Here is an 11,019-nt window from a genome sequence, read left to right as displayed (position 1 = left end):
ATTCCCTTTACTTCTAAGAAACTGTCTATTTCTGTTTTAAATTTATTTAATAATGTAGCTTCCACAGCTTTCTGGGGCAGCAAATTCCACAGACCTACTACCCTCTGAGTGAAGAAGTTTCTCCTCATCTCAGTTTTGAAAGAGCAGCCCCTTATTCTGAGATTATGCTCCCTAGTTCTAGTTTCACCCATCATTGGAAACATCCTCACCGCATCCACCCGATCAAGCCCCTTCACAATCATATATGTTTCAATAAGATCGCTTCTCATTCTTCTGAACTCCAATGAGTAGAGTCCCAGTCTACTCAACCTCTCCTCATATGTCCACCCCCTCATCCCCGGGATTAACTGAGTGAACCTTCTTTGTACTGACTCGAGAACAAGTATGTCTTTTCTTAAGTATGGACACCAAAACTGTATGCAGTATTCCAGGTGCGGTCTCACCAATACCTTGTACAACTGCAACAATACCTCCCTGTTTTTATATTCTATCCCCCTTCTAATATTTTACATCTTAAAAAAATAATTTGCATTTATATAGTGCCTTTCAGAATCTCAGGGTGTCCCAAAGTGCTTCCCAGCTAATTAAGTATGTTTGAAGTGCAATCATTGTGGGAATATAGCGAAATGTGGCAGCTCATTTGTGCACAGCGAGGTCCCACAAACAAGCAATAGAATAAATGAGCAGATCTGTTTTTAGTGATGTTGGTTGAGGGATAAATATTGGCCAGGACACCAGGGAGAACTCCCCTGTTCGAATAGTACCATGGGATGTTTTACATCCACCTGACGGGGCCTCAGTTTAACGTCTCATTCGAGTGACGTGCAGTGCAGCGCTCCTTCAGCATTGCACTGCAGCGTCAGCCTGGATTGTGGGCTCAAGTCTCTGGAGTGGGACTTGAACCCACAACCTGCTGACTCAGAGACGAGAGGGCTAGCACTGAGCCACGGCTGACACCTAATCCTGGTGGTGTCTTGCTCTGTGGGCCTCAGTCCTTCGCCTGGGGTTCTCCATAAAACTGATTTCCACAGGAAATCCGAAAGCCACATTCCAAACACACATCACTACAACAGGAGAAATAAAATGCTTCTTTGTACCTTACTCAGATCCTCTGGTTTGATTGCCAGAGCCATGATGTCCACTCCCTTCAACACATCTTCCTGCTCGGGCTCCTCTTTAATTGGGATGACCTCCTCAACCTCTTTCTTTTCCTTCTTCTTATCTACTTTTTATTTTTGAGAAAAAGAAAGAGTCCAGTCAAGGTGGTTCCTGCCCAATGCTGTGTATCGAGTAACATTGAAACAGCGAAGAGAGCTGAGATTATCGAATCCTCACATGTCCTGGCAATCCAACAATGGCAGTCCAGACTGAAGCTAATCTTGGTGTCAGGGGGCGGGGGGGGGGAGGCGGAACTATAGTGTTAAAGGTAACTAACTTACAGACTGCTCTCTGGAAATCAGATCGTGAAAAGATAGGATGGGCTCAGGCACAATATCGTGGGATATTCCGGGAGAGAAAAAGGGTCAAAGAAGAGTTTAACAAATATGTGTTGATACATGTCAATATTTGTATTGTTCCTCCAGGGCTCAGGAATGAGATGAGCAGATTATATAATGGGATGTGTAAAATTGGAGGTGAGGAAGTGACTGAGAGTATAAGATAAAAACAAAGAAAATGACAGCAGCAAATGGGGTCTAAGGTGGTGGCCCGAGGTGATTATGGGTGAAAGTCAGGAACCTGAAGAGAAGGGGTTAGGGAGAAGCTGGGTGAGTACATGAGAAACACAAATCACCTGGGCATGATTCATCAAAAGATCCGTCTGTATCAATGCACAATCTCGTGAAAGTCAGGATAATGTAGTTAAGAATAGTTAATTGCTCGCTTTCTCTTGGATATGGTTGTGCCCTTGCCTATACTGATCAATGAGAAAAATGCATTTGATAGCCTGCCCACCACCCGGGACATCGGGACCATGCAGGACGAGATAAAGAAAGATCTCCAGACACCCCCCGATCTTTTGATAAGATAACTTGAAAGCGCGGGGATGGCTTGGATTTGATGTCACATGTGGCATGATCTTGGGATACTGCTGTGCGTGCAGATGTGATCTGTTGCATGTGAGGCAATCAGTATGCAGAATGCACGGTAAAGATGTACTGAAGAGCGGGTCTCAGACATGCTCAGTCTCATTGACACCACTACATGGGATGGTTAAAGTCGGCAGGAGAGTGAGAACATATAATGTATCACTACTGATTAGAACTTTTTAAAATCAAGGCACTGACACATGCTCCACAGTGAAACCATCTAATTAATGAAACAAAACAGGCCAGGCAACATCCGTGGAGAGAGAAACAGAGTTAACGTTTCAGGTCGAAACCCTTCTTCAGAACTGAGAAAAAAGCAGGAAATGAAACAGATTAAAAGGACCTTCCCTTTTGTTCTTTCACCCCCGCCCCCATTTCCCAGCCCCCAAACTGGCCTTTTCATCTGTTTCATTTCCTGCTTTTTTCTCAGTTCTGAAGAAGGGTTTCGACCTGAAACATTAACTCTGTTTCTCTCTCCACCGATGTTGCCTGGCCTGCTGAGTTTTTCCAGTGTTTTCTGTTGTTATTTCGGATTTCCAGCATCCGCAGTATTTTGTTATCTAATTAATGAAACAATCGGGATCGAGTTAAACACGTTGGTATCTATCAGAGGGATTGAAATGAAAGTAAAGAATGACAGAATTTGGAATTTGAAAATTATGGGTTGGGTTCCGTTGTACTAACAGTGATACTGGAACAACTGAGGGCGAGGAGGAAATAACACTTAGCCAGAATTATCCACAAGATGGGAAATGGTAAAAGGAGAGCTGGAGAATCTTTAAGTCCAAGGGATGATTCGTTGATAATATGGAAGTATTTAGGGAGCTTCGTTTTTCACTGTCGCCTTCTGTACAATCGATTATGATTTCCTTTGTCTGTATCAGGATGTGTAATATTAACCAAATAGAGGCTTAGACTAGAAGAGCCAATGGCTCGAGATAGGCATGTGGAGCTAACAAGATGAGATGTGGATCTTACAAAAGACCCTTAGGAACCCACAAAGGGGAGGGGGTGGTATTGTCGATTAAGAGAGAAGTAATAAGGGAAATAATTTTCTTGGATTACTTCTGTAGTTTAAAACTCCCAATATTGATAGACTGACCGTGCATGCAAAACGACGTAATAAGGAAACACAGAAAGTTAGTATGTAGGTACAGCAAGCAATAAGGAAGGCAAATGGCATGTTGGCCTTTACTGCAAGGGGTTGGAGTATAAGAGTGAGGAAGTCTTGCTACAATTGTACAGGGCCTTGGTGAGACCACACCTGGAGCACTGGGCACAGTTTTGGTCTCCTTATCAAGGAAGGATATACTTGCCTTGGAGGCGGTGCAACGAAGGTTCACTAGATTGATTCCTGGGATGAGAGGGCTGTCCTATGAGGAGAGATTGTGTAGAATGGGCCTATACTCTCTGGAGTTTAGAAGAATGAGAGGTGATCTCATTGAAACATACAAGGTTCTGAGGGGGATTGACAGGGTAGATGCTGAGAGGTTGTTTCCCCTGGCTGGAGAGTCTAGAACTAGGGGGCATAGTCTCAGGATAAGGGGTCGGCCATTTAAGACTGAGATGAGGAATTTCTTCACTCAGAGGGTTGTGAATCTTTGGAATTCTCTGCCCCAGAGGGCTGTGAATGCTGAGTCGTTGAGTATATTCAAGGCTGAGATCGATAGATTTTTGGACTCTAGGGGACTCGAGGGATATGGAGATCGGGCGGGAAAGTGGAGTTGAGGTCGATGATCAGCCATGATGTTATTGAATGGCGGAGCAGGCTCGAGGGGCCGTGTGATCAGCCATGATGTTATTGAATGGCGGAGCAGGCTCGAGGGGCCGTGTGATCAGCCATGATGTTATTGAATGGCGGAGCAGGCTCGAGGGGCCATGTGATCAGCCATGATGTTATTGAATGGCGGAGCAGGCTCGAGGGGCCGTGTGATCAGCCATGATGTTATTGAATGGCGGAGCAGGCTCGAGGGGTCGATGATCAGCCATGATGTTATTGAATGGCGGAGCAGGCTCGAGGGGCCGTGTGGCGGAGCAGGCTTGAGGGGCCGTGTGGCGGAGCAGGCTTGAGGGGCCGTGTGGCGGAGCAGGCTCGAGGGGCCGTGTGGCGGAGCAGGCTCGAGGGGCCGTGTGATCAGCCATGATGTTATTGAATGGCGGAGCAGGCTCGAGGGGCCGTGTGGCGGAGCAGGCTCGAGGGCCGTGTGGCGGAGCAGGCTCGAGGGGCCGTGTGGCGGAGCAGGCTCGAGGGCCGTGTGGCGGAGCAGGCTCGAGGGGCCGTGTGGCGGAGCAGGCTCGAGGGGCCGTGTGGCGGAGCAGGCTCGGGGGCCGTGTGATCAGCCATGATGTTATTGAATGGCGGAGCAGGCTCGAGGGGCCGTGTGGCGGAGCAGGCTCGAGGGCCGTGTGGCGGAGCAGGCTCGAGGGGCCGTGTGGCGGAGCAGGCTCGAGGGGTCGTGTGGCGGAGCAGGCTCGGGGGCCGTGTGATCAGCCATGATGTTATTGAATGACGGAGCAGGCTCGAGGGGCCGTGTGGCGGAGCAGGCTCGAGGGGCCGTGTGGCGGAGCAGGCTCGAGGGGCCGTGTGGCGGAGCAGGCTCGAGGGGCCGTGTGGCGGAGCAGGCTCGGGGGGCCGTGTGGCGGAGCAGGCTCGGGGGGCCGTGTGGCGGAGCAGGCTCGGGGGGCCGTGTGGCGGAGCAGGCTCGAGGGGCCGTGTGGCGGAGCAGGCTCGAGGGGCCGTGTGGCGGAGCAGGCTCGGGGGGCGTGTGGCGGAGCAGGCTCGAGGGGCCGTGTGGCGGAGCAGACTCGGGGGGCCGTGTGGTGGAGCAGGCTCGAGGGGCCGTGTGGCGGAGCAGGCTCGGGGGGCCGTGTGGCGGAGCAGGCTCGAGGGGCCGTGTGGCGGAGCAGGCTCGAGGGGCCGTGTGGCGGAGCAGGCTCGAGGGGCCGTGTGGCGGAGCAGGCTCGAGGGGCCGTGTGGCGGAGCAGGCTCGAGGGGCGTGTGGCGGAGCAGGCTCGGGGGGCCGTGTGGCGGAGCAGGCTCGAGGGGCCGTGTGGCGGAGCAGGCTCGAGGGGCGTGTGGCGGAGCAGGCTCGGGGGGCCGTGTGGTGGAGCAGGCTCGAGGGGCCGTGTGGCGGAGCAGGCTCGAGGGGCCGTGTGGCGGAGCAGGCTCGAGGGGCGTGTGGCGGAGCAGGCTCGAGGGGCCGTGTGGCGGAGCAGGCTCGGGGGGCGTGTGGCGGAGCAGGCTCGAGGGGCCGTGTGGCGGAGCAGGCTCGGGGGGCGTGTGGCGGAGCAGGCTCGAGGGGCCGTGTGGCGGAGCAGGCTCGAGGGGCCGTGTGGCGGAGCAGGCTCGAGGGGCCGTGTGGCGGAGCAGGCTCGAGGGGCCGTGTGGCGGAGCAGGCTCGGGGGGCCGTGTGGCGGAGCAGGCTCGAGGGGCGTGTGACTCACTCCTGCTCCTATTTCTTATGTTCTTATCTTGTGCAGACATTGAAAAGGGGATATCGACCCTGGGGAATCATACATGGTGGGAGGTAGTCTACAATGTGGGACAACATCCTTGGGTGAGAATCAGGACAATGTTCTTTGTTACGATGCAACTTGTTATGATTGTAACTTTTTTATTCACATTTGTAGTATTCACTAAAACTTTTGCATCGATGTCACGGTGAATTAGCTTCTTGTAACAACAATGCTGAACCTTATCTGTGGCGGGTGCAACTAAGATTCAAAGAACGATTTACAGAGAGTTGTTCGATCACTCGCTCACTTGAGGAGGGACTAAAGGATTTTGGTATCAATATGGATGGATCTTTCTTTGCCAAAATGATATAAAAGCAGGTATTTTTATTAAGTTTGCGGAGACAGTCCAGTGGACTGATCAGAACACCAAGGACACAAACAAAGAATTAACCCCTCAGCCTCTCGAAGCAAAGGAATTTCACCATTCTGACATTGAAACATAGAAGATAGGAGCAGTAGGCCATTTGGCCCCTCGAGCCTGCTCCGCTATTCAATGAGATCCTGGCTGATCATCCAAATTCAGTACCCTGTCCCTGCCTTCTCCCCATATCCCTTGATCCCTTTAGCCTTAAGAAATATATCCAACTCCATCTTGAATATATTTAATGAATTGGCCTCAACTGCCTTCTGTGGTAGAGAATTCCACAGGTTCACCACTCTCTGGGTGAAGAAATTCCTCCTCATCTCTGTCCTAAATGGCTTACCCCTTATCCTTAGACCGTGACCCTTGGTTCTGGACTCCCCCGCCATCGGGAACATCCTTCCTGCATCTAGTCTGTCCAGTCCTGTTAGAATTTTATAAGTTTCAATGAGATCCCCTTTCATTCTTCTAAACTCCAGCGAATATAAGCCCAATCGACCCAATCTCTCCTCATACGTCATTCCTGCCATCCCAGGTATCAGCCTGGTGAATCTTCGCTGCACTCCCTCCATGGCAAGAACATCCTTCCTCACATAAGGCGACCAAAACTGTACACAATACTCAAGGTGTGGTCTCACCAAGGCCCTCTACAACTGCAGCAAGACATCCTTGTTCCTGTACTCAAACACTCTTGCTACGAAGGCCAACATACCATTTGCCTTCTTAACCGCCTGTTGCACCTGCATGCTTACCTTCAGCGACTGGTGCACAAGGACACCCAGGTCTCGTTGCACTTCCCCTTCTCCCAATCTGGGGGAGTGGGGATTGGCTCTGACCCGGGAGGCCTGGGGGAGCTGTACTTCTAACTAAAGTGTATCTATAAAGTTGTTGCATATTAAATGCCATTACAACCAATTGTTAGAGAAGTTGCTCTTGCCTGTGGAAAGAGTAAAGAGCGAATTTTAAAATTCTCACCCCGGGCTGTACCTGCCCTGGGAGTGTTTGATGGTCAGTGTGGAGGGAGCTTTACTCTGTATCTGACCCCCTGTACCTGCCCTGGGAGTGTTTGATGGTCAGTGATGTAAGAAAAAGGAGTCTCACACATCAAGTAACTTTAAAGTAAGCTTTAAGCAACTTATAATCACACTATATACAAGAGAGGTCTTCACCATGCCTCTGGTAGAAGCCCCTTTACAATACTGAGCAGTTCAGTATTTATACCAGTCCAAAAGGAAGTGACGTATGACAGGAAGTGATGTATGTACAAAGTTCACAGTTCACAGTTAGTGATGACACATAACTTCCCGGAAGTTATTATTATCACAGTCAGTGTGGAGGGGCCTTTACTCTGTATCTAACCCCCTGTACCTGCCCTGGGAGTGTTTGATGGTCAGTGTGGAGGGGCCTTTACTCTGTGTGAGGGGCCCGGCTGGAGTTGGATGTTGGGGGCAGTCTGTGTCGCTGATTGTGGGGGTGCCGCAGCTGCAGGTCCCGTTGCTTACCTGGCGGAGTCTTCTGGCCGGTGCCGTCTCGCCGGGAGGCTTTGGATTGAGAGCGGGTCCCCATGACTGCCACTCACCGAGGCCCGCCGCCCGTCTCCATGGAAACTATTCACCAATGTGCGCCGCCGCTCGCTCAGAGCCAATCCCCACTCCCCCAGCCTGAGCCAATCCCCACTCACCCAGCACCCGGTCAGAGCCAATCCCCACACCCCCAGCCCCCAGTCAGAGCCAATCCCCACTTCCTCGGCCGGCGCTGCTGCTCGGGATAGGGTTGCAGCGACAGAGTGAGGCATAGACTGTAAATAGAAACATAGAAACATAGAAGATAGGAGCAGGAGTAGGCCATTCGGCCCTTCGAGCCTGCTCCACCATTCAATGAGATCATGGCTGATCATCCAAATTCAGTACCCGGTCCCTGCCTTCTCCCCATATCCCTTGATCCCGTTAGCCTTAAGAAATATATCCAACTCCTTCTTGAATATATTTAATGAATTGGCCTCAACTGCCTTCTGTGGTAGAGAATTCCACAGGTTCACCACTCTCTGGGTGAAGAAATTCCTCCTCATCTCAGTCCTAAATGGCTTACCCCTTATCCTTAGACTGTAACCCCTGGTTCTGGACTCCCCGGCCATCGGGAACATCCTTCCTGCATCTAGTCTGTGTAGAATTCGCGAAATTTTCATGAGTAATCACGCAAGAAGTTAGGGTTAATACAACAGCTTTATTGACCAAAAGAAGCTTGTACAGAGAAACCTTTGATAAAAGGGCACACAAAATGGCCGCCAGACTTCGTGACCAGCTTCTGGGACCATTTTAATTTCTGTTACTGCAAGCCAGACAGGCTTGTGGATTGAGGACATTAAAGCCCGCGAAAACCAGTTTCGGGAAACCGAAACTCATGGAACTGAGTATACATATTGATTAGATTATAAGTACAGGACAGATTTGGGTAGCAGGATGAGGCCCATCAAGAAATGGGCGGACAATTGAATGAACACTTTAACCCATTTACTGTACAAAGGAAAAGCCGTTTAACAGCCATCAAGGGCCATCTCCAGACCGATCAATATACAAACCGAGTTACGGTGACAAAGCAAAGACATTATCGGCCCAGGAAGGCCAGTTCAGCTATCACCGACTCCCGTTATGAAGACAAAACACCCCTGCAGAGAGTTCTGCCCGCCGAAATTATTACAAAGACAGGACTATGATTTGGCGGGAGATAAGAATGTTCCAAAAAGGTATAACTGTGGATTGAAAAAGTCCATCAGTGCGTTTTCACTTCGCTTCACTTGACGCTTCACTTCACGATTCACTACGTTTCACTTCGAGCTTCACTTCGGCTTCACTTCTTGGATGCTTCAAAAACGCTTCGGGACAGACTCCATCGGAACCAAGCAGCATTTCGGTTTGGACCGTGTTCGGTGTTCGGGCAGGCAAGGCCCGGCAACGACGAGAAGATGACGAGGGTGGCCCGGGTACTTTGGTCGGGAGATCATCGACGACCCAGGCCGAAGAAGAAGACACCCTCAGAAGGACAATCATTATGACTGTATAAGAGGACACTCAGGGCCCGGCACTCCAGTGTCTCAACATCACATCGGTAATGGATTCACCCATGTGCATCCACTTCTTAAAGTCACGTCGGTAACGGATTCATCCATGGCGAGCGCTCACCAAGGCTGTATCGACTGCCTCATCGCAGGAGAACCAAGAGGAAAACAAGCTGCGCCAGAACTTTCCAAACCCACGTGACGACGGAAAGCTGTGCCAAAAGGCTGCAAAACCCCTGTTTCGCGATTCTTAAAGTGGTGAGCATGATCCCGAGTTCCTCAAATCAAAACTTAGTTAGGTCTAGGGGAGGGGGTTAAGGGTAGTTGTAATGTGTTACCCCTTTTACGATGTGTCGTGTGTTCCCCATTTCCATAGAGTTAAGTTCATAGATGTGTGCATGCTTGTAGTTTCTTTAATCTGTGCATATGACATGTATTTTATAATGTTGCAAACTGTTCAATAAAGGTATCCATTTCGTGCTATTCGACCTGGTCTATTGAGTTTTTCTGCACTACAGCTCCCTGCACCTAAGTCCAAGGTCGAGAACCGTAGGGGCGAGTGGGTCAAACCACTCACGGGTAATTATTGCAAGAAGCCTGGCAGGAGACCAGAGCAAGCAAGAGAAACCCCCTACAGAGATGGCGACCACAGCAGGACCTTGGCAGCAGGAATATAGTGTGTTAGATCAAGGTCTGAATAAACGAAATGTGATGGATGAGAGAATAGCGGATTATGTTTTTGGGAAGGTAAACCTTACAAAACAGTGGATATCTGACCTATTAAGAGATAGGCGCCCGCTAGACGCAGCCATCAAGTGGACAGAAAGCAAAGAGCACAAAAGATCTGTAGAAAAAGCGGTCTGGCTAATGTGCTACAAGAAGCAAGTCCAGCTTTTGGACCAAGTCGTTGTAGCGCAGACGGCCCAGATAAAAGGGTTACTAGCAGAAGTAGAGGAAAAGGTTGCAGGAGGAAAGAAACTGATTGAGTCGCTCAACGTGCTGAATCAGGAACGCCAATCCGTAACCCATCGCCATGAGACCAAGATAGATTACTTGGAGTGTCAGGTCATTGAGGCCAAGGCCAGTGAAGGTAGATTAAGGGACAGGTGTTTCCACCTAGCTCAGCAGGTAGAGGCACAGGAGGAAAGTATTCTGGGAGCTAGAGCAGCGTACAAGATGGCCATCGAGGATAGGTCTGAGAACACCAATCATAGCGCTTGCCAAAGGGAGCTAGAGGACCTGAGAACGGCCCTAGCGAAGGCAAACGGCTTGGTGTGTCTCATAAACCCACCAGCGAGCCAGCTACTGTTAGCCAAGGAATCCAAAAGACCGATTCCGCAAGAGGCAGTTGTGGTACCAACCACCGAGCCCTCGGCACCTCCCAGCTATAGTGAGTCTTGGGATGAGGGAAGGAAACGGTGAAGTTAGTCGAAGAGATTCCGGAGGTAGAGCAACCCCAGGTAGTAGAGTCGAAGCCGGTACCGCTGTGTCCTGTTCGACACCGGAGGCTCGGTCCGGACAACGACAATGGCGAGGACGGACCCCTCGTCAATCAGATCATAATGCCCCACAGCGAACAACAGCTAAGGGCAATGATAAGCCACATCCCAAAACTCTCCGAGTCAGGAGATCCCTTTGTCCATTTTAGGGACATGGAGCAGACCGCAGCAGTTAATGACTGTGACGGGAGAGAACAGTGTAAAATGCTGCTGTTCTCCCTGGACAGCTCAGTACTCCAGTGTCTCTCTGACGAGAGCAAGAGAGGACACGGGGTGTATGAGGACTTACGGGACGAGGTCCTGCAGGTTATGGGGGAAGATGACGGAAATCCGTTCCTCCGATTGGGTAGGACGGTACAGCTAGAGGGAGAGCCCCCACGGGTTTTCGCCGGAAGGTTGTGGTCAGTGTATCGGCGCAGCTGCCCGGGCGGGCCGGCCCGGAACGGGCTGGACGATGGCCAAAGGGCTCATTGGCTCCGGTGCCTGGTCACCAATTGCTTG

Source organism: Somniosus microcephalus, chromosome 21 (assembly GCF_052327205.1).
Source record: "Somniosus microcephalus isolate GS21.2 chromosome 21, FLI_Smic_1.0, whole genome shotgun sequence".
In the NCBI taxonomy this organism is placed as follows: Eukaryota; Metazoa; Chordata; class Chondrichthyes; order Squaliformes; family Somniosidae; genus Somniosus; species Somniosus microcephalus.
This window is presented reverse-complemented; position numbering follows the sequence as displayed.